This window comes from Pinus tabuliformis, chromosome 7 (assembly GCF_031772625.1).
Source record: "Pinus tabuliformis cultivar Carrire ecotype Pingquan chromosome 7, CPIR1, whole genome shotgun sequence".
Lineage (NCBI taxonomy): Eukaryota > Viridiplantae > Streptophyta > Pinopsida > Pinales > Pinaceae > Pinus > Pinus tabuliformis.
The window spans coordinates 1,608,082,287-1,608,109,104 of record NC_142293.1 but is presented as its reverse complement, the minus strand read 5'-3'; the positions used below and the strand labels follow the sequence as shown (position 1 = coordinate 1,608,109,104).

Sequence of the window (26,818 nt, the reverse complement as noted above, 5' to 3'; positions counted from 1 at the left end):
GAAAAGCTCTAATTTCTTCCACTTCTCTTCGTTCATTTGGTAGGAGAACAACAAAGGAAGAAGGATGAGAGGGCAAGTTCTTAGCATGAAACTCTTCATTATTAGTTTCATTGATCTCAGATTCTTCAATATCACAATCAACAAATTTAAGCCTAGAGGAGACATCTGTTGATCTTTCGGGCAGAGCATTCACTGAATCATAATCAATTGCAACATCTCGATAGTATTGATCACGTTGGATTTTGAAAAGCAATCTGACCATCACTCGAGATCTTTTTACATAACATTCATAATATTTAGACTCAGTGCCATGTCTCCTCACAATTAGAAAGTCAATATCTTAAACACGTCGAGGAAGGCTTCATACACTTGTAGAAATATCTTGAGGAAATCTAATTGTATGACCACTATACTTATATTGCCCACCTCGAGCATGTGTCACTTGCAAAATGGGATTCACGTGTGCTATTAGCATTTCTTCAACTTGAGTAAGAACTCTTAAAATATGAGGTTGCTCACCAAGATCCATGTTATTATATCGACAAAAATGATGGGCTCCTATTTCACTCTTACATCGTCTGCAAACAGGTCCTTCAGAATGTCTCACAACAAGGATTCCGGGATATGATTCTTGGCAAACGTGGCACATTTGGACAACTGACAAGCTATCTATCTTTTTTCGAAACCTTTTATGCACTACAATCATGTTTTCATCAAAATGAATATGATCTCTACTCGCCGAACCATGTTCAAAACCATTTCGATGAGTAAAATTTCTTCTAACATTTACTTCATCTTCAAGAACATGAGATCCCCTTCGAAAATTTGAAGCATGTGGAATGGATCTATGAGAATGTCTCTCCAAATTTATGGTGTGCATTTCGTGAACCTGAGAGGATGTAGAGGTCTCTTTGTCATAAAAGACTTTAAAATTTAATTTCCGACTAATTATAAATGAAGAAAATGAAAAAGAATCAAATGCATTCAAAATTTACATTTGTGTCTTCATGTGGATGAGGGTTATGAGATGGTTGCTCTTGGATTCTAAGAACAGTGGATGGAACATTTTTGGATGTAGTTTCTTTGCCTCTACTCAAATGAGTTGTTTCCTGTTTCAAAAATATAAAATACGTTATAAAACTAAATGTCCAAAAAAGAAAGATTCAAAAATTGAAAATAAATCAAGTACATTGAACATCGACATTAGTTTTACAATTTGATCTTTTGGATTCCAATTCGCCAACCTAACGAGATGAGATCATGGTTTCTCCATGAAATGTTACAAAACACAATTTCTAGGCAACTGTAAATGAAAAAATGAGAAAAATATCAAATGCACTCAACATTTACATTTGTTTGGCGATGTGGATGAGCACTATGAGATGGTTACTCTTCACTTCTAACATCAGTAGATGTAACATCTACGAAGTTAATTTGTATGCCTCTACTGGAATGACTTTTGTCCTGTTCAAAGAAAATAAGACACGCCATAAAATTCAATTTCTAGGCAATTAGAAATTTAAAAAAGGAAAAGCAAATCAAAAAAATTGAAAATTTATATTAGTCTGGAATGTAGTATAACAACCACTATTGTAGTGAAAAAGAAAATATAATTATGTTACCTCCATTGTGCCATGCGAAATGCTATCAGGGATGACTGATTCTCTTGCTGGGACCACATTACTTTGAGAAGCGAGATTTGAAGGTCTTTTGTTTCGAGCAACTGGATCCAAATTATCAAATAAATTGCCAAGTAAACTATCATCTGAATCATCACACAAAATTTCATCATTACCTCCACCATGGATGTTTTGCAACCTTTGGCCATCAGAACATGCAATTAGACACACTGAAGCATTAGGGTGTACATTTGCATCCACAATATCGATATGGCATTCTTCCTGATTGCAGGATGTTTCCCCAATGTTATGAACATTTTCGAAGAGCATCGAACAACAAGATTATGCTGAGGAGGAGCATATCCTGATAATGGACTATCAACATGAAATGTTTTTGCCATTATATCGTCCATAGTACAATACTTACAAGGAACTATAGAATCATTTTGAAGAGCGGCTTCACTCATTTTTGTGTTATATGTAGCTCTTGTATGCTCATTTATGGCATCCTTATTTTGTTATATCGTAAACGACGACTTTCATTAGACCTGTCACGTGATTGTGATAAAAAGGTTCTTTTTCTTGTACACATGCTTGTGCCTTGAGATGACATGTCTACAATGAATAATAAAATATTCATTATGGAATCATAAACATGGAACATAAAAAGTGTATATGTTATTTTTTTCCAACCATATAAACTTATCAAAATGTATAAGGCTTTTTCCAAATGCCTAAAAACAAAAACAAAAAATTTCAAAATGGAAAAAAAAAGAAATGAATTCTTCCAAATGGCTTAAACAAAAAAGTCTAAATTTCCATGTATCATATTATAATCAAAATGGAACCCATACTATTGGGACACAACAATCTAAAAATTTGGAACTATATATACTATCAAAATATAAATATAAATATTAAAATGAACATAAAAATATAACATTGTTTGAGAATCAATGACAAAAACCAATACAAATAATATTTATAACATAAATCATAGAAATTATAATTATACAAACAAAAAAAAGCATAACATCGAGAGACATTTACATGTAAATAAGAAAACTTTAGCATAAACAATATTAAATATTTTACATCACAAATATCGGTACAAACATAATTTTAAAGTATTACCATAAAGACACATAGGATGTATAGAGGCAAAAATGGAAATATTTTCCACAACCACAGAGAGTATATAAAATGGAAATATTTATAATAAATCCTAAGAATACTAATATCCTAAGAATCCATCACCATATGAAATGGTGGAATCTCATCAACAAAATCCATACGGGCAGCAATTGCAAAAACATCTCCATACTCAATCAAATCATTGCAGTCCTCTTATGCTGGGTACCAAACCAAGACATCTGCTCATTAGTTGAATTATCAATATCTATTGGAAAACAGATGTGAGTTACCATGTGATATAATAGGAAAGGAACTTCACTACAGTTGCACATAAGAACCAGATAATGGACTGTTGGGAACGAAAGATAGCCAGGACATTTGCTATTTATATCTGCAGAAATTTCTTCCAACAACTTCCATCTGAAACCCAAATCATCTTCAAAGTAGTCAATTCTTCTTTCAACACACGGTTGACCAAATTGGAAATGATCTAATTCTTCAATTGACCATACAGAAGTGGACCCATCATTGACAAGGCATATCAAATGATTCATGTATATTGCTAATGACATACAACGTATGTCACTAATTGGAACAAATGAAAAACCCCACTCATTTTTTATTACATCAAACCAGTAGATTGTATCCCTGTACTGAGGATAATCTTCTTACTCCTTGTCGAGATACAACCAAAACAATTTACTTTTATAAAACATTACATTCTTAGGGGGTGAAGTGCCAGCAAATGGAACAGCAACCCTTTGCCATACCCTATGAATACTACTACAAACACAAAATTCAGACTGCATTCCATCATAGATATGTTTTAGAACAACCCAGACATATTTTTTGTTGCTTACATTTTCCAATAATGAAAAGAACCCCGAGTCTCCAATTCATATTGGCCCTATGTTTTTAAATGCCTTTGTAAATGGATTTGTTACAAAATAGTTGTGTGTTTGGGAGCATTTTGTTGGTAATGATAAAACCACCATTGGTCCAACAATACACTCTACTCTATATCTTGAATCTATGAATCCCAAATGAAATTGATATATGTGGCCATTCTTTTTAAGTTATTGAGCAACAAAACAATTGTCTTCACTATTGAGGAAACGAACGAGAAATCCAAACTGGTTCCTGGAGACATTCTTGCAACGTAAAAAGAAAGAAGGGCTCTACAAAGCATTCTTCCATTTTTTACATAGAGTGCCAAACTTTATCACAACTTATAAAGGGAGCCACAGCAAGACAAGTTCAAGAACTTCGAATGGAAGAGAACTCCAAATAACTGGATCCATGATGAAATAGTGAAATCACCTAATAGTAAAAAAAAAGGCATTTGATATCAACAAAACAATTTAATGTTGAATAAAATTAAAAGTAACATAAATACATAATTTACCACACACAATTTTCCATTTTGTTGAGACTATGTTAACTAAAAACATAGTAAAGTATCATGAATCCACCATGATGATAGACATAGTGGAAATAGCCATGGAAGCTATTGAGACAGTCACTAATAAGGAAGGACATCTACTGAAAGATGTTAAGAAGGGAGAAACCTATGCAAAGGATTTAACCTTGGGAGAATGAACACTAACAGAGGAGTGTTTTATAGAGGATGACTGATGCAGAGGCATTCTGTTAGGCCCCTATACTACTAGTGTAACCCCTTATTGTTATTAGTACAACCCACTTATTATATTGATGTGCCCCATAAAAGCCCACTATTTTTATTATTGTTCCCTTACATTATTATTGTTATGTCGGCTCTGATTATGTTATGACCCCTTAGACTCCTATATATAGAAAGGAGGTCTTTTCATTTGTATCATCTAAGAATTGTTCGTTTATGTAATTTAAAGTAGGTTGCCCCCTCGAAAAGGCTAAATTCTAAGGCATTGATCTATATTTTCTATCTTTCCTTGAGCTGGTTTCATAACATTTGGTATCAGAGCTTTGGATTCTAGGGTTTCGCTGCTCCAAACAGGTCACCGTGGCATTTTCGCTATTTTTTTCTGCGATGTTTCAGAGGTTGAAAAAAAACCCACTTGAGAAGAAATCGCGCTGAACCTTGGGTCCAAATTTTAGAGCTTTTCACGCTATATTTGCGGAGATATGATCTGAGGAAGTTGGTCTTTTTGCAGACTCCTAAATTACATTCCAAACAGGTGACCTGGGGAAAATCGTCATAACTTTCTCTCTGGGGATCAGATTGAAATTTTGTAAGAAGATACAGAAAGAGGACGGACTGTAGTTTCTCATATGCATTTTTTAGATCCAAAGGTTGAAACAGTGACTCGTGGCACGTCATACAAGTTCGCTCTACTCAACTAGTCTATAATCAAGTCACTGTGGGAGATTTTACATAACTCTTTCTTGGAGAATCCAATTTGGATCAGACTTGTGGCATTGGAAAGAGGACATAGAGGGCTACTACAAGTCATAATTTTAGAACTTAAAGATCTGAAAGTACAGAGTTACAGTTGTTTCAATATCGAGCTCCTAGAATCAAGAAAAAGCAGGATGAGGAAGTTCGATGGCAAGGATCCGGTAAATTGGATACTTCAGATGGAGCAATATTTTGATCTACATGGTGTACCACTGTTACAAAAGGTATGTATTGCATCTTCATATTTGGAACCTGATCCATTTTTATGGTATAAAGGGCTTTGTTCTCGTAAACGACTTGTTACGTGGTCAATTTTCACGGAGGAAATGATAGCACATTATGAGGATACAAAGAGGAACACCACAACAATTGGAAAGAGTAAAAGGGCTTTATGACATAGTGGAAAGAAAAATTATGGAAATCAGGAAGCATACCCCTCACAACTATAAAGATGGAAGTGTTGTTTCTCCTAGCCTTCCACAACCTACAAGGGTTACACCACAACAATTGGAAGAAAAAAGAGAAAAAGGGCTTTGTTACAATTGTGATAGAAAATGCAGTAAAGGTCATAAGTGTGCTGAGAAGAAATTATTTTACATAGAATATGAAGAGGAGGAAGAAAAGGATCAAAAAACATCAAAAGAAGAGGATGTACGCCAGGACCCCACCCCAGGGAAAGAGGAAATGAATCAGAACATATCTTGTAAACTATTGGCAAGAATGACCACTCCTCAAACTCTCAAGATAGAAGGACATGTCAAGAAGAAAAAGGTGCAAGAAGTGAAAGATCACATCAAGAAAGAAGAAATGAATCCAGCCATATCTTGTAATTCACTGGTCATAATTACCACTCCTCAAAATATCAAGATAGAAGGACATATCAAGAAGAAAAATGTTCAAGGAGTGAAAGATCACATCGAGCGTCAAGAAATGAATCTGACCATATCTTGTAAAGGATTGGAAGAAATTACCACTCCTCAAACTATAAAGATAGAAGGACATATCAAGAAGAAAAAGGTTCAAGCAGTGAAAGATCACATCGAGCATAAACAACAAGTTCTCCAACTTTTAAAGGATAACGCCACTTTGGTGCGATCTGGGAGAGCAATGGCCGGCGTATGCGAGGTTAGGGTTTCAGCAGGTCCATATGCCGCCGTTGCCGCCCCCACTAGTTTGTTGGATGCAGGATCGGACTGGAGCCTGGCCGTGGGTTTCATAGCGTTCGATAGTACATGCAGGACTTGGCCCGGATCCATTAACGGAGAGGAGCAGCAGCATACGATTAAAAACAAACGGATTCTTGAGTTTTTTCCTCCCTTCTTGGCACGGTTCGTCTGCCTCAGGGCGACCCTGGGCACTCCTCTACACTGTCTGGGGTTATATGTTTCAGATCTACCGACCTTCACACAGTCTCAGATTGATGAGACCTCCATCGCGGGTGACTTACCTTGGACAGATAATCCTGTCTGCGTAAATGGGGAAGAGAGCCGATCGCTTATCCCTTTGCCCCTTCTGGGTTTTCTGCGAGTCCGATCCACCACAATACGGTTGTTTTCAAATGACCTGGGTGAAGATCAACTGTGGGACGGAAAACGGGAGCTGGTATTCCAATGGGTTGAGGCTCCTCTGTTCTCGGTGGCGCTGTTTTGGGAGACGGCCATTTTGACAGCGGGAAAATTAAGCCACAAGACCCCCATCTTCAAGACGCCCTCTCGGCGTAAGATACAAGGCCCCCAGCATCTCTTCAGATGCCCTGATCCGGGAAACGGCTCACCAGAACGGGCCAATCGCTATAGTTCCGGGGTGGAACGATCGGATCTGGCCAGATCTAGGCAAAAGACAGATGGAAGCCAGCCAGATCCAGAACTCAAACCAGTAAAATGGGACCTGAACAAGGCAGACACAGCAGATCTGAAGCAAATCTTTATCAGATCAACAGAAGGAAGACACGTTTGTGTGCAGATCTGGGAATGGATGACTGTATTGGAATTAAAAAAAGAGATCCAGGTCAAACTGGGTACTCCAGTTGCATTACAAAATCTTTTATTTTCAGGGCTCTGCATGCAGGATCAACACACACTCCAGCATTACAGGGTTGCAAAGGACTCAACTGTTATCCTCAATCACTGACTGCGAGGTGGATCTAAGGGATCTACATCAAAACCTACAGGATCCTACAGAGACGCAGCAAAAGGGAAAGAATCTCCAAAGGGGAAAGAACATGCAACTGTTAATATACCTCCAGGGCAGTATATCGTGGATGAAGTACCAGAGAGCCCCTCCATTCCATTGGATATCCCAGAGGTAAAGTGCATATTCTCAGATCTACAAAAAAATGCCGTTATTTGTAGATTTAATGGCTTCTGGCCTAGATCAGATGCTTTGTATCAATGGATTCACATGGCATGGACAAAAAATTGCCGGATCCACCTATGCTCGAAAGGTTTTTTCATAGTAGTCTTTCGCGTTGAAGAAGAGAGGGAAAAAGCTCTCACCGAAGGACCATGGTTCTGGGGCAGTGCGGGACTATTTGTTACCCCTTGGTTCCCGGAGTTTGATCCAAATACCATGGTGGTGTCAAGGATGCCGGTATGGGTAAGGTTACATAATCTTCTGATGCATTTTTGGCACTTTACATCCTTATCAGCTATATGGAATACCCTTGGAAGAATGTTAAAGATTGATACAGAGAGACATTTAAAAGGAATCTTTACCTTTGCTAGAATATGTGTCGAGGTAGATCTCAGTCAAGGGTTACCGGAAAGCATCATCCTGAATTTCAACAATACTCAATGGAAACAACCTTTGGACTATGAGAATACAACATTCAGATGCAGGGGATGTCAACAAACAGGTCATTTGTTCAATGCATGCAAAAGCCTTAACAAGAACAAGCCACAACAAAGGAAGCAAAAAGGATGGCAGAACATAGATAATGTCATAAAGAAGAAAACCGCGGAAAAGAAAGCCCCCACAGTATCAGAAGACGAAGAAACAGAAGCAGAGGAGGATGATACCACCATAGAGGAGGTTGAAATAGAGAACCAGAAGGAAAATACAGCAGTCAACAAGGAGCTACAGCCACACTCAATTCAGGCAGAGACCCAGCAAAATCAGACAGAGATGACAAGCGTGGATCAAAGCATGGGAGGCATCAAACGGCAGCATCACTCAGATACTTCAGACTCAGACAAAGAAACAGGGCAACAGAATGTAACAACCCAGTTAGTCATTGCTTCGACCGAGCCCACTGTGGGAGAGTGGCGCAAGGTTGAAAAGAAAAAGGGGCGAAAAACCTGAAGCGTGAGTTTTACTCACTGCCGGAAGTCAGGATTTTTTCCCCTTTTTCTTTCTCTTTTCTCTTCTCCTTCTTATTCTTTGTGCACGTTAGTTTACTAACGCTGTGAGCCCATGTGGCAACATACTGAATGCTTCATTGCATCTTCTAGTGTAACTTTTCATTAATTTTTTAATAAAAGGTTACCGTTTTTTTCCTTGGAAAAAAACGCCACTTTGGTGCAAAATCAAATGAAACAACAGGTAGATGAACATCATAGTGAAAAATGTTTTGATGTAGGTGATTGGGTATTTTTACTGCTACATCTAAAGCAAGCTATTTATGAGAAGGAAATGTTGGTAATACTACATGCACTTAAAAAATGGCGACCTTATCGAATGGGAAGACTCTTCAAGGATGAGGATGTGGAAGGATTGTTTTGTGCTATTTCTATTATCCAACCAGATTGGATAAACGAAGCAAGGGATGAATGGAAGAAGGACAAAGAAGTATGGCCACTTATTCAAAAGTTGCAAAAGAACTCAATTCAAACAATATTGCCAGATATCGAAAAGGAAGGAAAAATCATATTGGAACTTGGAGCAGTTACAGAAACAAGAACCCGACAGCTACGAAATCGATCAATTTCAGAGTATCTCATCAAGTGGAAGAACTTACCCGTTGAAGATTCCACATGGGAGGACAAGAATTTTATACAGAAGCATCAAGAACTACTCAAGCATTGAGGACAACGCTTTTTGAAGGAGAGGGGCATGTTAGGCCCCTATACTACTAGTGTAACCCCTTATTGTTATTAGTACAACCCTCTTATTATATTGATGTGCCCCATAGAAGCCCACTATTGTTATTATTGTGCCCTTACATTATTATTGTTATGTCAACTCTGATTATGTTATGACCCCTTAGACTCCTATATATAGAAAGGAGGTCCTTTAATTTGTATCATCTAAGAATTGTTCATTTATGTTGTTATCACTAGAATCTATAGTTCATGTATATGTTAATTGTCCATAAGTTTTTATAAAGTCTTGAGGTCTTGTAAATAAGTTTGTTAACTTATGTCAATTTCAAATTTTGAAACTCAAGAGTTATGAATGAAATTCGTGTAAAGGCAAGGGCATTAGTCATCTTCCATCATGGTTAGTTATGTCATGTCATCTCTTAGGTACTTGCGCAGTTTCGTAGCGCGAGTGTGATTGGTCAGTTCTGCTGCTAAATAATGTTTGCGTGTTTTCGTAGCGGCCCGTTTGTCAGCGATTTCGTAGCGCATTCCTTTAAATTTGAACTGCCCGCGCTACGAAATCGGGGTTTCGGGCTGTTGTGCAGCATTTTTCCTTGAATGTCTAATCCGAGAAGTAGTGAGTCACGAGTCCGGTTATGATTGTTTCCTCACACCATTTATGTGTCATGATTAGCCATTACTTTGCCATCAGGTCTGATTTCATTGAGTTAGGTGTCAGTTTGGAGGACGTTATAGGAAGTGGTCATTCCATAATGTGTTTTTCATAACATATGAATGTCTTCTGCTCTATGAAAAGCGTGAGCTTTATTCTAAACAGACTACTGCAAGCGAGCCTGATTTCTACAGCCAAAGAGTGTTTTCGTGCTGCAAACCACCGTCATTTCCTTGTGTAGAATTGTGCAAAGAAACATGGAAAGAAAGGAGCACCGTTCGGGTAGATGTGTGAGAACAGAGCCGGAGGGATTAGATGTAACCCTCAGGGATGAGGAAGTAGCAAAGGCGTTCAGAGGTGCTGCTTGTTGGCGGTTTTGTGAAAAACTCAAAGGTGGACATGCAGAAGTGACCAAGGCATTTGTAGTGAACTTCACGGGATTAAATTCAAAAGTGGCCATGCTGGAGTTTCCGGTTTCCCCTGAAGTCATTTCTACAGTCACAGAAATCCCAAGAGGTGGCCAAGAATGGTTCAAGAATTTCAAGTTTGATATGGGTCCGTGTAAGGAGTTCTTAAAGGCACCATATGTAGACGAAGATCTTGCTAAAGTTGTCCCAAGGAGCTATCTTAAGGAGAATTATGCTACATTATTGACATGCATCCAGAGGTACTTGACATGTGAAGTTCGGTACAACAAAGTCTACTCATATCATTTCAAGCTGCTACTACACTTCACTGGTAAGAGCTCAATAGACATCCCTTTTTACTTATTCAGGAGTATTACTAAGATGTGTGACAAGATTCAGTTGAAGAAGGAAGCTTATGAAACATCTCTTTTTCATCATGGTCTGGTTAAATTATTGGTGTTGGATAGCCTACATAAAATTGGTAAGGACTGGGATTCGTTTGTATTCATGGCCGGTTTCCCTAGTAAAACGGGCCTCACTCCATTACCTATAAGAGAAAGAGAGGATAGGAGTGAGGATACTACTTTGGCTGAGATTAGGAAAGAAATAACAGACCATAAGAAGCCCAAAGCTAAAACAAAGAAGCCAGAGAGGTCTGTAACAGTCAAAGAAACACCTGAAGCATCAGTAGTCAAAACTTCAAAATCATCTAAAGTATCTGAAAAAGAAGCTTCTAAGTTGCCTCTTAAAGAAACACCAGAATCATCTAAACAGAAGACTCACAAAAGAAAAGATGAAATTAAGTCTAGTGAAGTTGAAAGAGTTTCAAGAGTAAGAACTAGAGGCCAGCTGAACAAAGAAAAAGGAAAATCAGCTCATGTGGAAGAGAGTCCTGTCTCTAAGGGTAGTCTAAATGATTTGTTGGAAGCCATTGAATTAGAACAAGAACATCCAATTCAAGTTGAACCACTTGAAATAGAACAAGATCAGTTGGTATCACCTATGCATATTGATCTAACACAATCTTCACCTGAGAGTTCTAAGAAGTCAAAGGCTTCCAAAAGGTTAAAGTTTGAAGAACCAGGTGAAGAGTATGCCTTTAAACCTCGCAGACCAATGACTAGGAGGCAAATGAAGGAAGCAGAAAAGGCTCAAAAAGAGAAAGTCCCTTCAGACATGCCTAGGACAAAGGCACTTGAAATCTTCTCTGAAATAGTCCAAGCAGCTAAAAACAAGAATAAGGACAATAAGGTGGTTATTAGTCAAAGTGGAAATGTGATTGCCATTAAAAAACAAGCTGGAGCAAGTAAGGAGATACCTCAGGTTCATAATATTTTTAAAGAGAAGGCAGTGAGATATACTAGTTATAAGAAAGCTGTGATGAAAGGTAAAACAAGTTTGATCAGTCAAGCTAGTTCGGTATCTGACGGCTATGTATGGATAGTACCAGCTCTAAAACAGGCAAAAACTATGAAACAAATGAATGCAAGTCTAAGAGCAGAGAACAAGAAGTTGAAGGAGGAAGTCATCAGCCTGAAAGAAAAGCTAGACAAGCTAGCTAAATGATTCAAGGAGGAATGTGTTTTCTCAAATTTTGATATATTTTGGGCCATTGTCTTTTTAAAAGTTTTTGAGACTTTTTGTGTCTTCACACCTGTATGGAAAGACTAAAGGAATCATAGATTTGAAATATTGCTGTTTTGAGGTTCATATATTTAATTTTGATGACCTACAGCAGTTTCGTAGCGCGCTACGAAACTGCTGTAGATGACTGGTTAGGTTTAAAGCTTGAGTTGGAATGCTGAGGTCAGCATATATTTAAAGAGATGGTTTAATATCAGCATGGAGATTATAGAAGATCAGTCAGATATTTTGAAAAGGAGGCCAGGTGTAAATATTCAAAGAAAAAGCCGAAGTTTTGTCTTTTGCCTAAAAGTCACTTTATCTCCGAAATTTTAGGGTTTGGATAGAGCTGCTGAGGTGTTAAATGATACACTTGTCCAGTTGTGGGATGGCTGGGTTATGAGTTCTCTTCAGTCACACGGGACTATCCAAGGTTTAAATGGCTTAAAGATGGATCATTAATATATGAACACCGAGGGGAGGCAGCAACCAAGAATATAGGCTTCATTTTCTTTTCGGTTGTTGAATCATCTATGCATCAAGTATCCGGAGCTGTATATACATTGAATCTGTTTTAAGTTTGGATATGGTTATTATTGCAATACTACAGGTGGCAAGCTCCAAGGACACAGCAGGGTATACAAGGAAGAAGACTTAAAGTGCCAATATGATGGAATCCTCTGTTTTCGTAGCATCATATCTCTTGTAATCAATTAGTTTGTTTATGTTATTGTTAAGGTCATTTATGTCAAAAGCCCGAGCTCCCTTCATGCTTGATGAGGAGTCTCGTACAGCAGTGTTTTGATAGGCTATATATAGGAATAACTTAGATGTAAAAAAGGTTGGATACTTAATAGAAAAACAGTGTTGTTTTGGGCCATTGTAAGACCTTTTTTGACAGTAATAGTAAAACAGAGTTATTCTCTTCTCAAGATTCTCGAAGGATTGTCATGATCAAATGTAGTGATGATGTGTTATACTTTATGTTATTTTATGGTTTTGTTGTATGCAATCACTCAGAATTCATAATTATATGCTCTGACTTCCTGTGTATACAGCAAGCTATGTGTTGGTGGAATATGTTTGACATGTAATGCTAAGAGCCTTGATTTCCATGAGGTCACTGTGTTTTCCTTGTTTACTTGATATTATAGACTCCATAGCCCAATGAGAGCCAGTTTGATGTGTTTCCAACCAGTTATGCTTTTCATAAGTGAATAAAGAGTTAGCCATCTAGTGTTTGAAGGATTTTATCAATAGTTGTGAGAGAGCCCTCTCTGATTAGGAAGGCTAATTCCTAATCTAAAGTATGGTCTGAAACAGTTACATGAAGCCTTGCTTGGTTGCAGCCCCTAGTACTGGTTTTGTGATAACATTTTGGTGCGTCTGCCGGGAGCCTGAAGCTTACTCTCTCCCGTAATTTGAAGGTTGGATTTCTGAAGGTAGCAGGAGTTCAAAATGATTTTCAAGGCTGCAAAACTACCTTGGCGACTCCATTGTTGAAGAATTCAAAGTTATATATTCATGGTGATTCCACTGGAGTTATGAAAGACCCAGAAGCTGCCCTCCTTTGTTCAAGGTATGCATGCATAGATTTCTCAGGAATTCATGGTTTCCCAAACCATTTTCCCAAGGATGCATACTTTCTAAGGAGTGGTCCAAAATTTAACGGTGAAGATTTGAGTTTAACCTTGGATCATATTTCAGATTTCTGTCATTTTGCTGAGCTTCTTAGAGTTAAACATGAGGATGTTTGCATAAGGTTATTTTATGATTCACTCCAAGGGTAATGCAAACAGTGGGTTGAATGCTTGCCTGCCAAGTCCATTAAGTCATTGCCAGACTTTTGGCTTATGTTCTTGGAGGAATGGATAGATAGGACAGAGGTGGTGGCAGAATCTCCCTCAGTTGAAGGTTTTAAACAATGGAATAGTGATCATAGTACAGAAGAAACTAATGAATCTTTTTCTTTGTCCTTATCCTCATATCTGAAATCCTTTGACTGCAAGTCAGAGGATAAGATGAAATTTTTTGATGAATTTACCAAAGATATTGAGAAAGAAATTGAAAGTTTAGAAGGACAAATTCAGGCATACAATTTTCATGATCATGATTATTATTCTCAAAAGTTTCCTGTGACAGAGCGCAAGGAGACTATGCTGGTTCCTCTCTCTTTCATGATTGAGGAACTGAACACTGTGGTTGAAGATCAGTTTGCACAGCTGGAAAGTTTCAAGGAAGGACAAGCTGATCATGTGTTCTGGGATCCTATAGCTGATTACATGGAAGAGTTTTACTCTCCAGTGTTTCAGTTTTCCTATGAAGATCAGAGACTATTTCAGTGGCAGCGGTCTTTACACTATCACATTGGATCTGAAATCCCATACAGTCAGAGACAATTTCAGTGGCAGCGGTCATCACACTATCACATTGTCCCTGAACTCCAAGACAGTCAAAGAAATCAAATATCAGATGAGGCTAATGATTGGCTGCATTGGAAGTTTCATATTGATTGAGCTGAAGAAGTTGAAATGGTTAGGGTAGGTAGGTAGGTAATTGCAAATAAGCTCAAGGTTAACTAAGCATTTCTTTTCAGTAGATGTAATTTTCTTTCTCCTGCAGTCATGCTTGTCAAGCAAATTTAGATAAGGCACTGGAGCTGCATGTTCTTAGCGCACCACAAGGGCACACTATCCCAAGTGGAGCCACTGTTATCACTGAAAATGCCGATGTCAAATTTTTTTAGCTTGGCTTAAAGTCAGGGTATTTTCGCAGCGCCAGAATTCTTTTTAGCAGTTTCGCAGCGCTACCTGTTTGAGTGGTTTCGTAGCGTGCTACGAAACTGGGGATTTGTTTGAGTTTTCAGTGAAGGTCCAAATCCTAGCATGCTTATTGTACAGAGTTCTACTTCCCTCCAGGAATGTCGATGAGAGCAGTGGCAGTATGTTCAAGGAGACACCTTATGATGATGCAGCTATTGTAGGATTGCCATCAAATACATTAAGGAAGTTATCTCTGAATTCCGGCTCATGGGTGATTGTGAAAGATGTACATACTAATGTGGGAGACTTGCAGGAGATTTTGTGTTGAATCCTCTAGACAAAGAATCTATTAAATTTTATAAGTCATAGAGTGTTTGATATTTGGGATTGTCCTTTCACAATCTGTAACTTCTTTCACAAAACAGGACAGGTACCTGCATTACAGGTATTCTCTTGGCCAAATCCATAGGAGTTGCGCCCATTCAAGCATCTCTTTCACTAATTTTAGCTGCCCAACCACTTCTCAGAGCTCGAATCGTTGACAAACAAGGCCAGCTATGCTTTGATATCAATGATAATGTATTGCTGGATATTGAAATCATAAACCAGGAAGCCCTGCAGCCTGTGGAAAACATAGATAGAAGGGCTCAAGAGCCATGGCTGCAAATAGTAGAAGACGAGATGAATACCACTTTTCCTCAACAGAAACCGTTCAGAGTTATCGAAGCTCATCTGTATCGTTTTCCCAATACAGACAGTTTAATCATACTGAAACTGCACCCTGTTGCAACAGACCATCTTTCTGCAGTGGGTATTTCTTCTCAGTTTATGAAGCATTTACAGGGCTTTGTTATTGCTGAGGAGAATGGAGAAGATCTGCAGGAGTTGATTGACAGAAGGATGAGAGTCGAGCTGGAGAAACGTTTGGAGATGGGTGAGGAAGTTCCTCCATGTGTGGAAGATGCCATTCCTCCTGGAAAAGCCAGTAAACCATTCTGGGCACGTGGCCTCGACGTTTTGGGTTATGGGTTGTCTGCTTTCCGCCATGCTATTCTTCCATTGGAGAATGTGGTCGACGACAGGAAGTCTCGTATCATTTTCGCCGATTTCGGTGAATCTGCTACAAACAAAATGCTTCGAGTATGTGAGAGTAAATCATCGGATTTGAATGGGTTGCTAATTGCTGCATCATTGAGGGCGGTTGCAAAGTTCAAAGGCACAGGAAGCAGAGGAGAGCATTATGCATCAGCTATTCTGCTCAACTGCAGATCCATGTTGGAGCCTGTGATACCAGATTCCACCTCAGGTTTCTACCAATCAGCAATTTTGAAAACATTCCATGCCACTGAAACAGAACCCTTATTGGAGCTTGCAAAAAGGGTCACCAGCAATCTAAACGAAGGTAGATATGAAGAAGGCAGTTCTGAAAGTGTTCATGTCGAAGGTCGAGGAAGCTAAAAACCAGAACCTTATCAATATGAAGGTTGAATCAATTTTGGAAGATTTGTCTTCGGGATTATTAGAGTCTATGAAGAAACACGTCTTTTGGTCCCGTGGCAAATTCATGGAATAGCTTAATGTATGGGCGCAAGTGTTTGATGAAACAGACGTAGCTCATTATCATCGTGGCCTAGCTTCATAAGACCTCTTTTTCTACGCAAACAGGTGGCAGGGGTGATCAATAGTCACTGTTGTTATAATGAGACATCTGGCAATTATGTTTTCAGGAAAATGATCAAAATGCGTATCAATTCTGTTTTCAGCTTCCCAAATTATCGGCTTTTATTGGAAGCACGCCAGAGAAACTATTTTATAGGAATGACAACCTTGTTTCAAGTGAAGCAGTTGCTGGAACCCGCGCTCGAGGACATAATAGCATGGAGGATTTACAGATTGGACTATTGATTTCTTTGTGCACCTGTAGCAAAAAGGTTAAATCAATATGCTAAATATGTAATACAAAAGTCAGAAGCATAGCAATTTGGGTAGCCTGTAATGTAAACCGCTCTACATAATAGGTGGTCGATTCCCTAAATGTCAGTTGAATACCAGAGAGTTGTTGATGGATTGAGGTCGATTTGATTACTCTGTGTTTACTGTCGGTTGTTGGTATAATCGTTGTGGACCTGTGGTTGTTATATGCATTGAATGGAGCATATCATGGTACCGGTGAATGAGGGAGGTCGAGAGCGCCTGATGAATTAATGTGTTGTTGTGTATGAAAGTTGATTGTCATGTGGTTGTTTGAACAGAGTGTCTGCAAGCTGAATTTCTTATACCTAAAGGATGATGGATGGGAAAGCAGATGATGACTCACAATATAAAGATGGGGAATACAGAAATCTAATTCTTATTATTGGGATGAAGACAATACTATTCAACGGGTTAACTATCAGATAAAACGGGAAATATCAACCATGAAGTTGATTAAGCATCCAAATGTTGTCCAGCTGTATGAGGTCATGGCCAGTAAGACAAGAATTTACATTATACTTGAGTTTATATCTGGAGGCGAGCTCTTTGACAAAATAGTTAACCATGTAAGGTTGAAGGAAGATGAAGCAAGGAGATACTTCCAGCAGCTTATTAATGCTGTTGATTACTGCCATAGTAAGGGTGTCTACTATAGGGACTTGAAGCCAGAAAATTTGCTTCTGGATACATATGGAAATCTTAAAGTATCAGATTTTGGCCTAAGTGCACTGTCTCAACAAGTCAGGGATGACGGTTTGCTTCACACTACTTGTGGAACACCCAATTATGTTGCTCGTGAGGTCATCAATGATAAAGGTTACGATGGGGCAACTGCAGACTTGTGGTCATGTGGTGTCATCCTATTTGTTTTAATAGCAGGTTACTTGCCTTTTGATGATCCAAACCTTATGACATTGTATAAAAAGATATATAAATCAGATTTTACATGCCCTTCATGGTTTTCTTCTGGTGCAAAGAAATTAATTACAAGGATTTTGGACCCAAACCCTAAGACACGAATTACAGTACCTGAGATTTTAGACAATGAATGGTTCAAGAAAGGTTATAAGCCACCCAAGTTTAATGAAGAAGAAGATGTAAATCTGGATGATGTTGATGCTGTTTTCAATGGTTCAGAAGAACATCTTGTTACAAAAAAAAAAAAAAAAAAGGGAAACAAAACCAGAGGTGATGAATGCATTTGAACTTATCTCCATGTTCCAGGGTCTCAATCTTGGCAATCTCTTTGAAATGGACATGGGTATGGTTAAGCAAGAAACGAGGTTTGCATCTAAACGCCCTGCAAACGAGATAGTATCAAAAATTGAGGAAGCTGCAAAGCCTCTTGGATTCAATGTGCAAAAGAGAAATTACAAGATGAAGATGCAAGGTTCAAAGACTGGAAGAAAGGGTCATTTGAATGTAGCTACAGAGGTATTTGAAGTAGCTTCTTCTCTTTTTATGGTTGAAGTCCGCAAGGCTGGAGGTGATACCTTGGAATTTCATAAGTTTTACAAGAACCTTTCGGCAGGCCTAAAAGTATCTCCAGAAAGCAGAGGAATCCGAGCATGCTGTTTGAGTTTGTTTTTAGGAAAAGCTATTGACATTGAAGCCTGGCAGCTAAACAGGATTATTTGCAAATTGTTGTTCATTTGTTGGAATGAGGAAGATCATTAATAAATGTAGCACAGTGTTAGCAGAAAACCAGTGAGGGGGACTGTGTTTTTAAATCACACAGCGGTTTCGTAGCGCGCTACGAAACTGTTGTAGGTGATGATTTTAAAAAAGCACAGAGCAGCTAGTGTAATACTGTGAGCAGGAGTTGTGAAAGAGAGACATCTGTCTATGCCACCTACAGTACATTCAAAAACATGGTAGTACTTCATGCCTGGGGTTGTTAAATGATTTGGGAACATGTTGCTACACTTTCGGAGAAGGTTGGGAGACATAGACCATTATAATAGGAGCACACTTTCTAGTCATTAAATGAGCCATCAGCGCTTTCAAGCATCCCAAGTCAGCGTTCATTGCATCCGTAACTCAGCCATATCAGATTAATTGAAGGAGGACAGCTGCCAAAGCATTCAAGAAAGTATCAAGTATACGAGGAGAATGAAATTAGTATTTTAGTTTGATTAGGATTGTGTGTAATTATAGTTCAGCATGTTTGTAATTAATGCATTAGTTAGTAGCATGTAGGAATAGTTAATAGCCACCTTCGAGGCTCCCCTCATGCTGGAGGAGGAAGCTCGAGGTGTTTTAGTTTGCTTGCCTATATATGGGCCAAGGTTAGATGTAAAAAGGGTTGGATACTTAATAGAAAAAGTGTGTTGTTTTGGGCCACTGTAAGACCTTTTTTGACAGTAATAGTAAAACAGAGTTATTCTCTTCTCAAGATTCTCGAAGGATTGTCATGGTCAAATGAAGTGATGATGTGTTATACCTTATGTTATTTTATGGTTTTGTTGTATGCAATCACTCAGAATTCATAATTATATGCTCTGACTTCCTGTGTATACAGCAAGCTATGTGTGGTGGAATATGTTTGACTTGTAATGCTAAGAGCCTTGATTTCTATGAGATCATTGTGTTTTTCTTGTCTACTTGATATTATAGACTCCATAGCCCAATGAGATATCTTTTGGTGTGTTTCCAACCAGTTATGTTTTCATAAGTAAATAAAGAGTTAGCCATCTAGTGTGTGAAGGATTTTATCAAGAGTTTTGAGAGAGCCCTCTCTGATCAAAGAGGCTAATCTTTGGTCTAAAGATAGGTTGAAATAGTTACATGAGACCATGCTTAGTTGCAGCCCTCAGTACTGGTTTTGTGATAACATATGTAATGTAAAGAAGGTTGCCCCCTCGAAGAGGCTGAATTCTAAGGCGTTGATCTATCTTTTTTATCTTTTCTTGGGCTGGTTTCATAACACATTCACCCAAGAGAAAATCATTGTAATTAAGTAGACATATGGAGTCATGTATTTTTAGGAAGTTAGATTCCTAAGTGATAAAGTGATGTAATTTAGGCCTTTAAGTGAATTAATTAGATAATGGGAGGAAATTGTAAGTGCTCTCGAATAAATGAGAACATGAGTGGAAATAATGAGAAAAGAGCCTAAAATCAATTAGGACTCTTAGAATAGTTCATGATTCGAGGAATTAAGGAGAGACTTTATGAATTAATTAATTAGAAGTGGACATAATGGAAAAAGGATTTAGGAGTCAGTTCAGTAGATATAGGAGTTGAACGAGGATAGTTCAATAGAACTCCTAGCATACATGTAAGCCTACGGGCAGAGTAAAAAGGTAGAGGCCACGATATTGAAGAATACGCTTGTGCGAGACTCAGAGTCTCAGATATGTAATTGACTATTTATATTTATACATAGAGATGTTTATTCCTGACTGTGTCAGTGTATTGAAGAGTATTTCATGAATGATTTATTGTGAATTCATAGGCTCTGTAACAAGTTGTAGGCATAATTTTGAAGGACGCAGAGGAACGAAGTTGATTTGTAGGAATCGTAAAAGGATCCTTGAATCAAATTGAAGAAAAGAGTGAAGCTCTCGAGTGAAATCCAAGTGAGATTTCGCAGAAGAGTAGAAGCTCAGAGGTAGCTGAGCAGCAGAAGCAGAAGGGAGAGCTTTAAGAACTATACAGCGGAGAAGAGTGATTCAGAAGATCACAATGGATCATTGAATACATTTGAGAAGATTAAAGCCAAGCTCAGAAGGAATCACACATTAAACCAACAGAAAGGTCAAAATCTTCGAAGAGGAGAAAACCACAAAAGAATTGAGGAAAACACATAAAAACTAAGTAAAAAGGGACGAGCGAACGAATAAGGTGTCAGTGCTCAACAACCGTTGGATCTTTAAGATCAACGACTGGGATTTAATCACATCGGCAGAACCCTTTTTAAGTCATCAGGATGGGCCATTGTATTATAGCGATAAGGATCATTCGATTAAGCGTGGACCGTTGGATCAAGATTTAGTTCAACGGTCCAAATCTAATCGCTAATTGAATTATCGACGGTTTTAAGTGGAAGGGCTAAGTGCTATGACCAAGCGATTGCGATCATGCGATTAATTATCGACCGTCGGATCGCGATCCTGATTGACGGTCACGATTTAATCAGCCATTGCATATTGGGGAAGCGGAGATTGGAGCGATAGTGCGAGAGGACTCGAAGGAGTCGGACCCAACGATATTTGTGAACGCGAATATATAATAATTGAGTTCTGGCTTATGCGTTCCAACAGGGATTTTCCTTTATAAATCCCTTTCCCCCGTGTATTTCCAATATATATGTTGGTTGGGGTTTTAAGGTAAAAGGGTCGATATATGTGTTCTGATAGTCGTAGATCGGAAGAAAAGGGGTGATGAGGCATATATGACCCATGAAGAACCCGATTGTGATGGCGATGAGGTTAAACCTCGGAATCTGTGTAGAAGTCATACGAAAGGCGGAAAAATGTATGTTTTAGAAGCATTTTCCTTTGTAAAGGGTTTTATAAAGAAATAGTGCCGAATGAAGGTTTTGTGAGTTAAATACATATATAACCAAGGTCTAAAAGGGGAAGGCTATATATGTGGCCTGAGAGCTTAAACTAAGGTTTTTGGGAGTAAATGAGTCCCAAACAAGTAGATGTTAACGAATTTTTGGTTGGAACTAAGTACATTTTACTTGTGAATAAAATTAAAAGTAACATAAATACATAGTTTACCATACATAATTTTCCATTTTGTTAAGGATAAGAAATGTTAATGGTTGTGTAAGAGTGAAATTTGAACCAATAAAAAAGAATTGGTGAACAACTTTGTTTTTTTTCTAGATTCAAGATCACATGGCTACCTGTTTTGTATAGTAGTGAATTTATTTTAGTTATATGTTTTAATTATGTAGTTATTTTAGTGAATTAATTATGTAGTTATTATTTTAGTGAATTAATTATGTAGTTATTTTAGTTATTATGTTTTAATTATGAATGTAATGTTTTAATCCAAAATTGAAAAGATTTGTTTCAGGGATTACGAATCATTATGAATCCAAAAATATCATTATTCTCTTATATAATTATATTATTCTATTTCTTTCAAAAAAAATGTTTAAACCATTCTCAATAGTGAACAATTATAGTGAACAATTAATTAGGTTAATTATGAGTAATTTAAATATATTTACAAATAATATAGACTTATTCATAAAGTAATATGAATACAAAGACAATATTGATATGCAAACAACAGTCATAATTACTTGTGAATTATGACTGAGTAGTGTATTCTGCATATCATAGATGCAAGCAGAGTGCGCAGTAATTAACCAAAGGAGCAGAACCTGAAGAAACCCCAAAAACATGTCGGAGTGGTTTTTAAACAGTGTAAGCAGATTATCGGGCGGAGGAAGAATGGTAAGTGGTATCGGAGGGTGAGCACTCGATTCCACTTAGTGTTTGACATGTAGCAGCGAGCGGAGTGGGGAAACCACTTTATCGGGTGGTTAAACCCCGTGTGTGTTGGCAACCCGAAACCAATGTAAAGCGTTGGATCTGCGGGAGCAGATCAACGACAGAGGATAATGTGAAGGCCCATGAGTGGACCCGACCATATTTAACCCGAAACCAATGTAAAGCGTTGGATCTGCGAGAGCAGATCAACGACGGAGGATAATGCGAAGGCCCATGAGTGGACCCGACGATATTTATAAATGTGGATGTATAAATTTTGAGATCCGCTTATATGGTTCGGAGCGGAAATTTAATGTATTTCCTTTGTATTTCTATAAAGTGTTGTGTCGAGGCCTTTTATGCAAAAGTGTTATTGAAACGTTCGCTAATTTATAACCTCGAGCGGTATTTCGAGTGGCAAAGCAGTGGTAAGCGGTATCAAGAGTTTTGGCTCTAATTCCACAAATCGGAGGACACATAGCAGTGGAGGAGTGTGGGGAAACCGCTCTAACCCTCGTGTGTCTTGTCAACTTGAAATCTACCATGAACAGTTGGATCTTTCAGGAGAAGATCAACGGCAGAGAAGTAATAAATTTTGGGAGAACGTTTAAAAAAAGACCAGAACCTTCTTTTTTCTATAGGCTAGTGATATCACAGAGAATTTATACACAATCGATTCTCTTCTAGTCATCTCATTTGAATCAAAGTGGAAAAATATCGCGGAAAGAAAATCTGTACATACCTGTAAGATCGATTTCTGAACGCCTTTGAAACCTAAAAAAAATAGTAGGGAATAATTCAATCAGACGCAAACTACACCAAATTATCAAAAACAGTTGCGAGAGCATGGAAACAATTAAAAACGTAATCACTGAGAAAGCATTTCTCCAATGGTAAAACCTGAAAAAATAGTAGAGAATAATTCAATCAGACACGAACTACACCAAATTATCAAAGACAGTCGTGAGAGCATAGAAACAATTAAAAACGCAATCACAGAGAAAATGTTTCTCCAAAGGTGAAACTTGAAAACTTAGTAGGTAGAGAAAATGAAGGCTATGAAAGATTTGTCACCTTTTTTACTAGATAGAAGCCGAGAGAAGCCAACATTATAGTAATCCATCAACAATTCCAACAACTTTAAGTGCTAACAAAGAAATACTTGCATCCACGGAGCATTTGATTATAATATATGGAATGGGCTTAATGACAATTTGAAACGCTCAAGATCGAGTGGCGCTGTTATTCTATCGGGCATGGAGTGGGAGAGTTATTTCCATTGCGGATTATTAGAACGATGGGTGGAATGGTGAAATTGATGGAGACCTGTTCTTTGGAAAAACACAGTTGGCAAATGGTTGAAGACACTCAAGTTTAAGAATATGAATATACATACTTTTCACAATCCGGTTTGAATATATGTTTTATAATTTGTTTTAAATATATTTTGAGCGGTGGAAAAACACTTTGCAAATGGTTGAAGATGCATAAGTTAAAGAATGTAAACAGACATACATTTTAGAATCAATGCTGCTTGGAATATATATTTTTAAAAAATTTTAAATACATTTCTCACTAATCAACATAGGTGTTATCAACAAGAGGTACAGTAAATTTTTAATCATGCTTTGTAAAAAAATAATATAAGTATGCTTTAAACATATGATTTAGACATGCAAGAAAGTCACTGTTGCCAATTTCATTCATTGATTTAATGACGACTACGAGAATATAATGGCATCTTTCAATTTAAACCATTCGATCAAAAAGATTAATTAAGAAAATGATTAATTGCCAATTCCATAGGGGCAGGCATACCCATAGGGGACGCATATCCGCGTAATTAGCGATAGGCACAAGTACTACACTGCGTCATAACTATTACTCTTCTTTAACTTTTGCAATAAAATTCCTCTTAGTGAGAATCCATGAACTTAAATTGACTTTGGTGAAGGTAGAATTCAATTTGCAGATTTGATATTTTTTAATGAAATTTCGGTAGCGACTGTTTGGATATTGCGCTCACGCGCATACACGAATGGCCCGCAGGGCCACATTCGTAGCGGTGCCTGTAGCTATCAAACTAGGTCAGTGAAAAGCTTAAAATATCTTAAGAACCGAACTTCATGCCGACAGCCGACTATACTTTGGAACCCGCTTACATATTCAAATATTTTAGAGGCCGCTACGATTAATGCACACCAGCAAGTAATCTAACTATCAAGTTTAAATTTGGTAAAATTTTTGTTTTTTTTATTGCTTAACAGTTAATTACTAATAAAATTTTAGGGTTTAAGACTCGTCCTCCTTTCTATAAATAAGAAATAAGTTTATAATCAAGAAATTTTGGATCACCAATTAAAGTACTCCAAATTACAAAAAAATAAATATATAAAACTTTTTTATTTAAAAAATTATATTTAATATATTTATACATAAAACGTATTTAAAAAAAAAAAACATCACAATCAGACTAATCATCGTTTTACCATATTCTCAAACTTCACACAACCCACTATAAATCCGCGTTCGACAGCTTTCCATGCATCTGGCGAGTTGACAAAACCAGAAAATATAATAATTCAGTGCGAGGTAACACATGTATCCCAGAAAATTTAATCCGTGACAGATGGGACAGAGAATTTCGTTAACGTTGACAAAACCAGAAAATATAATAATTCAGTGCGAGGTAACACACGTATCCCAGAAAATTTAATCCGTGACAGATGGGTCAGAGAATTTCGTTAACGTTGACAAAACCAGAGAATATAATAATTCAGTGCGACGTAAGACATGTATCCCAGAAAATTTAATCCGTGACAGACGGGTGAGAGAATATGGTATCTGTGACATATATAACGTTCAACTGCCATATTTAGTTCATGGACAACGTAACAGACGGGTCGGCAAAATCGTGTCTCTGACGCATATCATCATTACATATACTTATTCCAAGTTTATTTTTTATTTAAAATAAATCAAAGTATCATGTCCCCAGTCCATGTGATTGGGGTTTTTGATTAATGTTGAATGGGTGTTCCAGTAAGGTATTTAGAAAAAATAAAAAAAAATGTTTATTTTGTTGGAGAATCTAATTTCACTTTTTTGTTTGGTGTCAAAATTATCTTTTCAAGTGTCTTAGTTTAGTTTATATAATTTTATTCAAAGTGATTTGTAATATTGAGAAGAGCAAGTTCTCTGCTTCACATTTTAGTATGTTCAATTTTTGTCGTGGTATCGAAACTTAGACTGCGTAAACATTTTGACAGCAAAGATAAAAACAGTTTGCATAGGACTCCTTTAGAGAAGGCCAATTTAAGTGAAAAAAGAAAAAAAAAAAAAAGGTTAGCCCGAATAAGACTCTTTGAGAGAGCAGCGAAAATTTAAAGAAACCTAATGTGGAAAAGCTTTGGGAGAGCAGCAGAAATTTAAAGAAGCATCCCAAAAAGCAGCAAAGAAATAGCCAGTTCTGAAGAAAAAAGCTGAGATTTAAAAGAAAAAATCGAAATGCATCCACGGTAACGCGTTAGAGAGATTAATCCAATGCCTATTAACGCAGTCCAAAAATTCAGCTATACGAACCACCAAATAGCAAATGAGGACCTTTTTTTTATTTAAAAAAAGGAGGGGTTTAAAGAGTTATAAAACCAAATAGGAAACAAGACTTTTTTTTATTTTAAAAAAAGAGAGGTTTACAGAGTTATTTTTTATGAAGAGGCATCATATTCTTCCAACAAGAAAAAGGTTTACGTGATTACTTAAAACGGCTTTGAGCGTATCATTTTAAAAGTGCTCATGTATTTGGTTTTTAAAGGGCTTCCACGTGAATATTTTGTTGCTTATAAAATGTGGTGTTTTTGTTAAAGGAGCCGTGGAATCTTTGATGAGATGGTGCCTTGAAGTTTATTTTAAAAAGTATAGAATTTTTTTTAAAGGCTTATTTAAAGAAGAATATTTTTTTAAGTTTTGAAAAAGAGATTGAAAAGAAAAATATTGTCCTGTTTCAATTGGCTCTTGGTGTTGTGATTATTTTGTAAAAGTTTTTATGCAAGTGTAGCAGGCTATATTGTTCCAAATGGCTCTCGGCATTGTGATTATTTTGTAAAAGTTTTTATGTAAATGTCGTTTTTTAGAAAAATTGTAGATTCGTTGTTTATGAAAAGCAAGAAGTAATGATAATTTTATTGCAATTAGATACCATGTTTACCCTTTGTTTTATTTGGTGATTTGTAGTGAGTTAACAGTCAACAAATAAGAAAAGCTAAGAGGCTTCTCTTGATTTCAGAAGCCAAGATAACCAAGGAGGCCTTGAATACTCTTGAGAAATGTTTTGGTGTAAGGGGAGCATAGAAGTTGTAACAGAAGAAGAGAAGAGGACATAGATGCTCCTGAACACCATTGTGCTCAGCTACAAGTGGATGAAGATTTGGTATATCTAGCAATAGAGCTTCCTAATGAAAACATGGTGATTCCAGCAACAGAGCTTGCTAACGAAAACTTGGTGATTCTAACAACAGAGCTTGCTAACGAAAACTTGGTGATTTTAGCAACAGAGTTTGTTGATGACAATATGATCATTCCAGCAACATAGCTTGTTGATAACAATGAAATTGCCATTGGAGCAGTCAATGCTATGGTGAATCCAACAATTAATATTGTTGATGTAAAATTTGATGAAGAATTGCTGGCTAATGATGAATGGTTGCAGGTGATGCAACAAAAACATCATGTTGACATGATGTTGTTTGGTGAGACA

The 26,818-nt window shown here is 37.3% G+C and overlaps 1 pseudogene; it reads left to right on the top strand.

Annotated features, from left to right (window-relative positions):
• The first annotated feature begins 17,009 nt into the window (after positions 1-17,009).
• Positions 17,010-20,890, top strand: LOC149254312 (CBL-interacting protein kinase 32 pseudogene; annotated as a pseudogene).
• Positions 20,891-26,818: the final 5,928 nt, after the last annotated feature.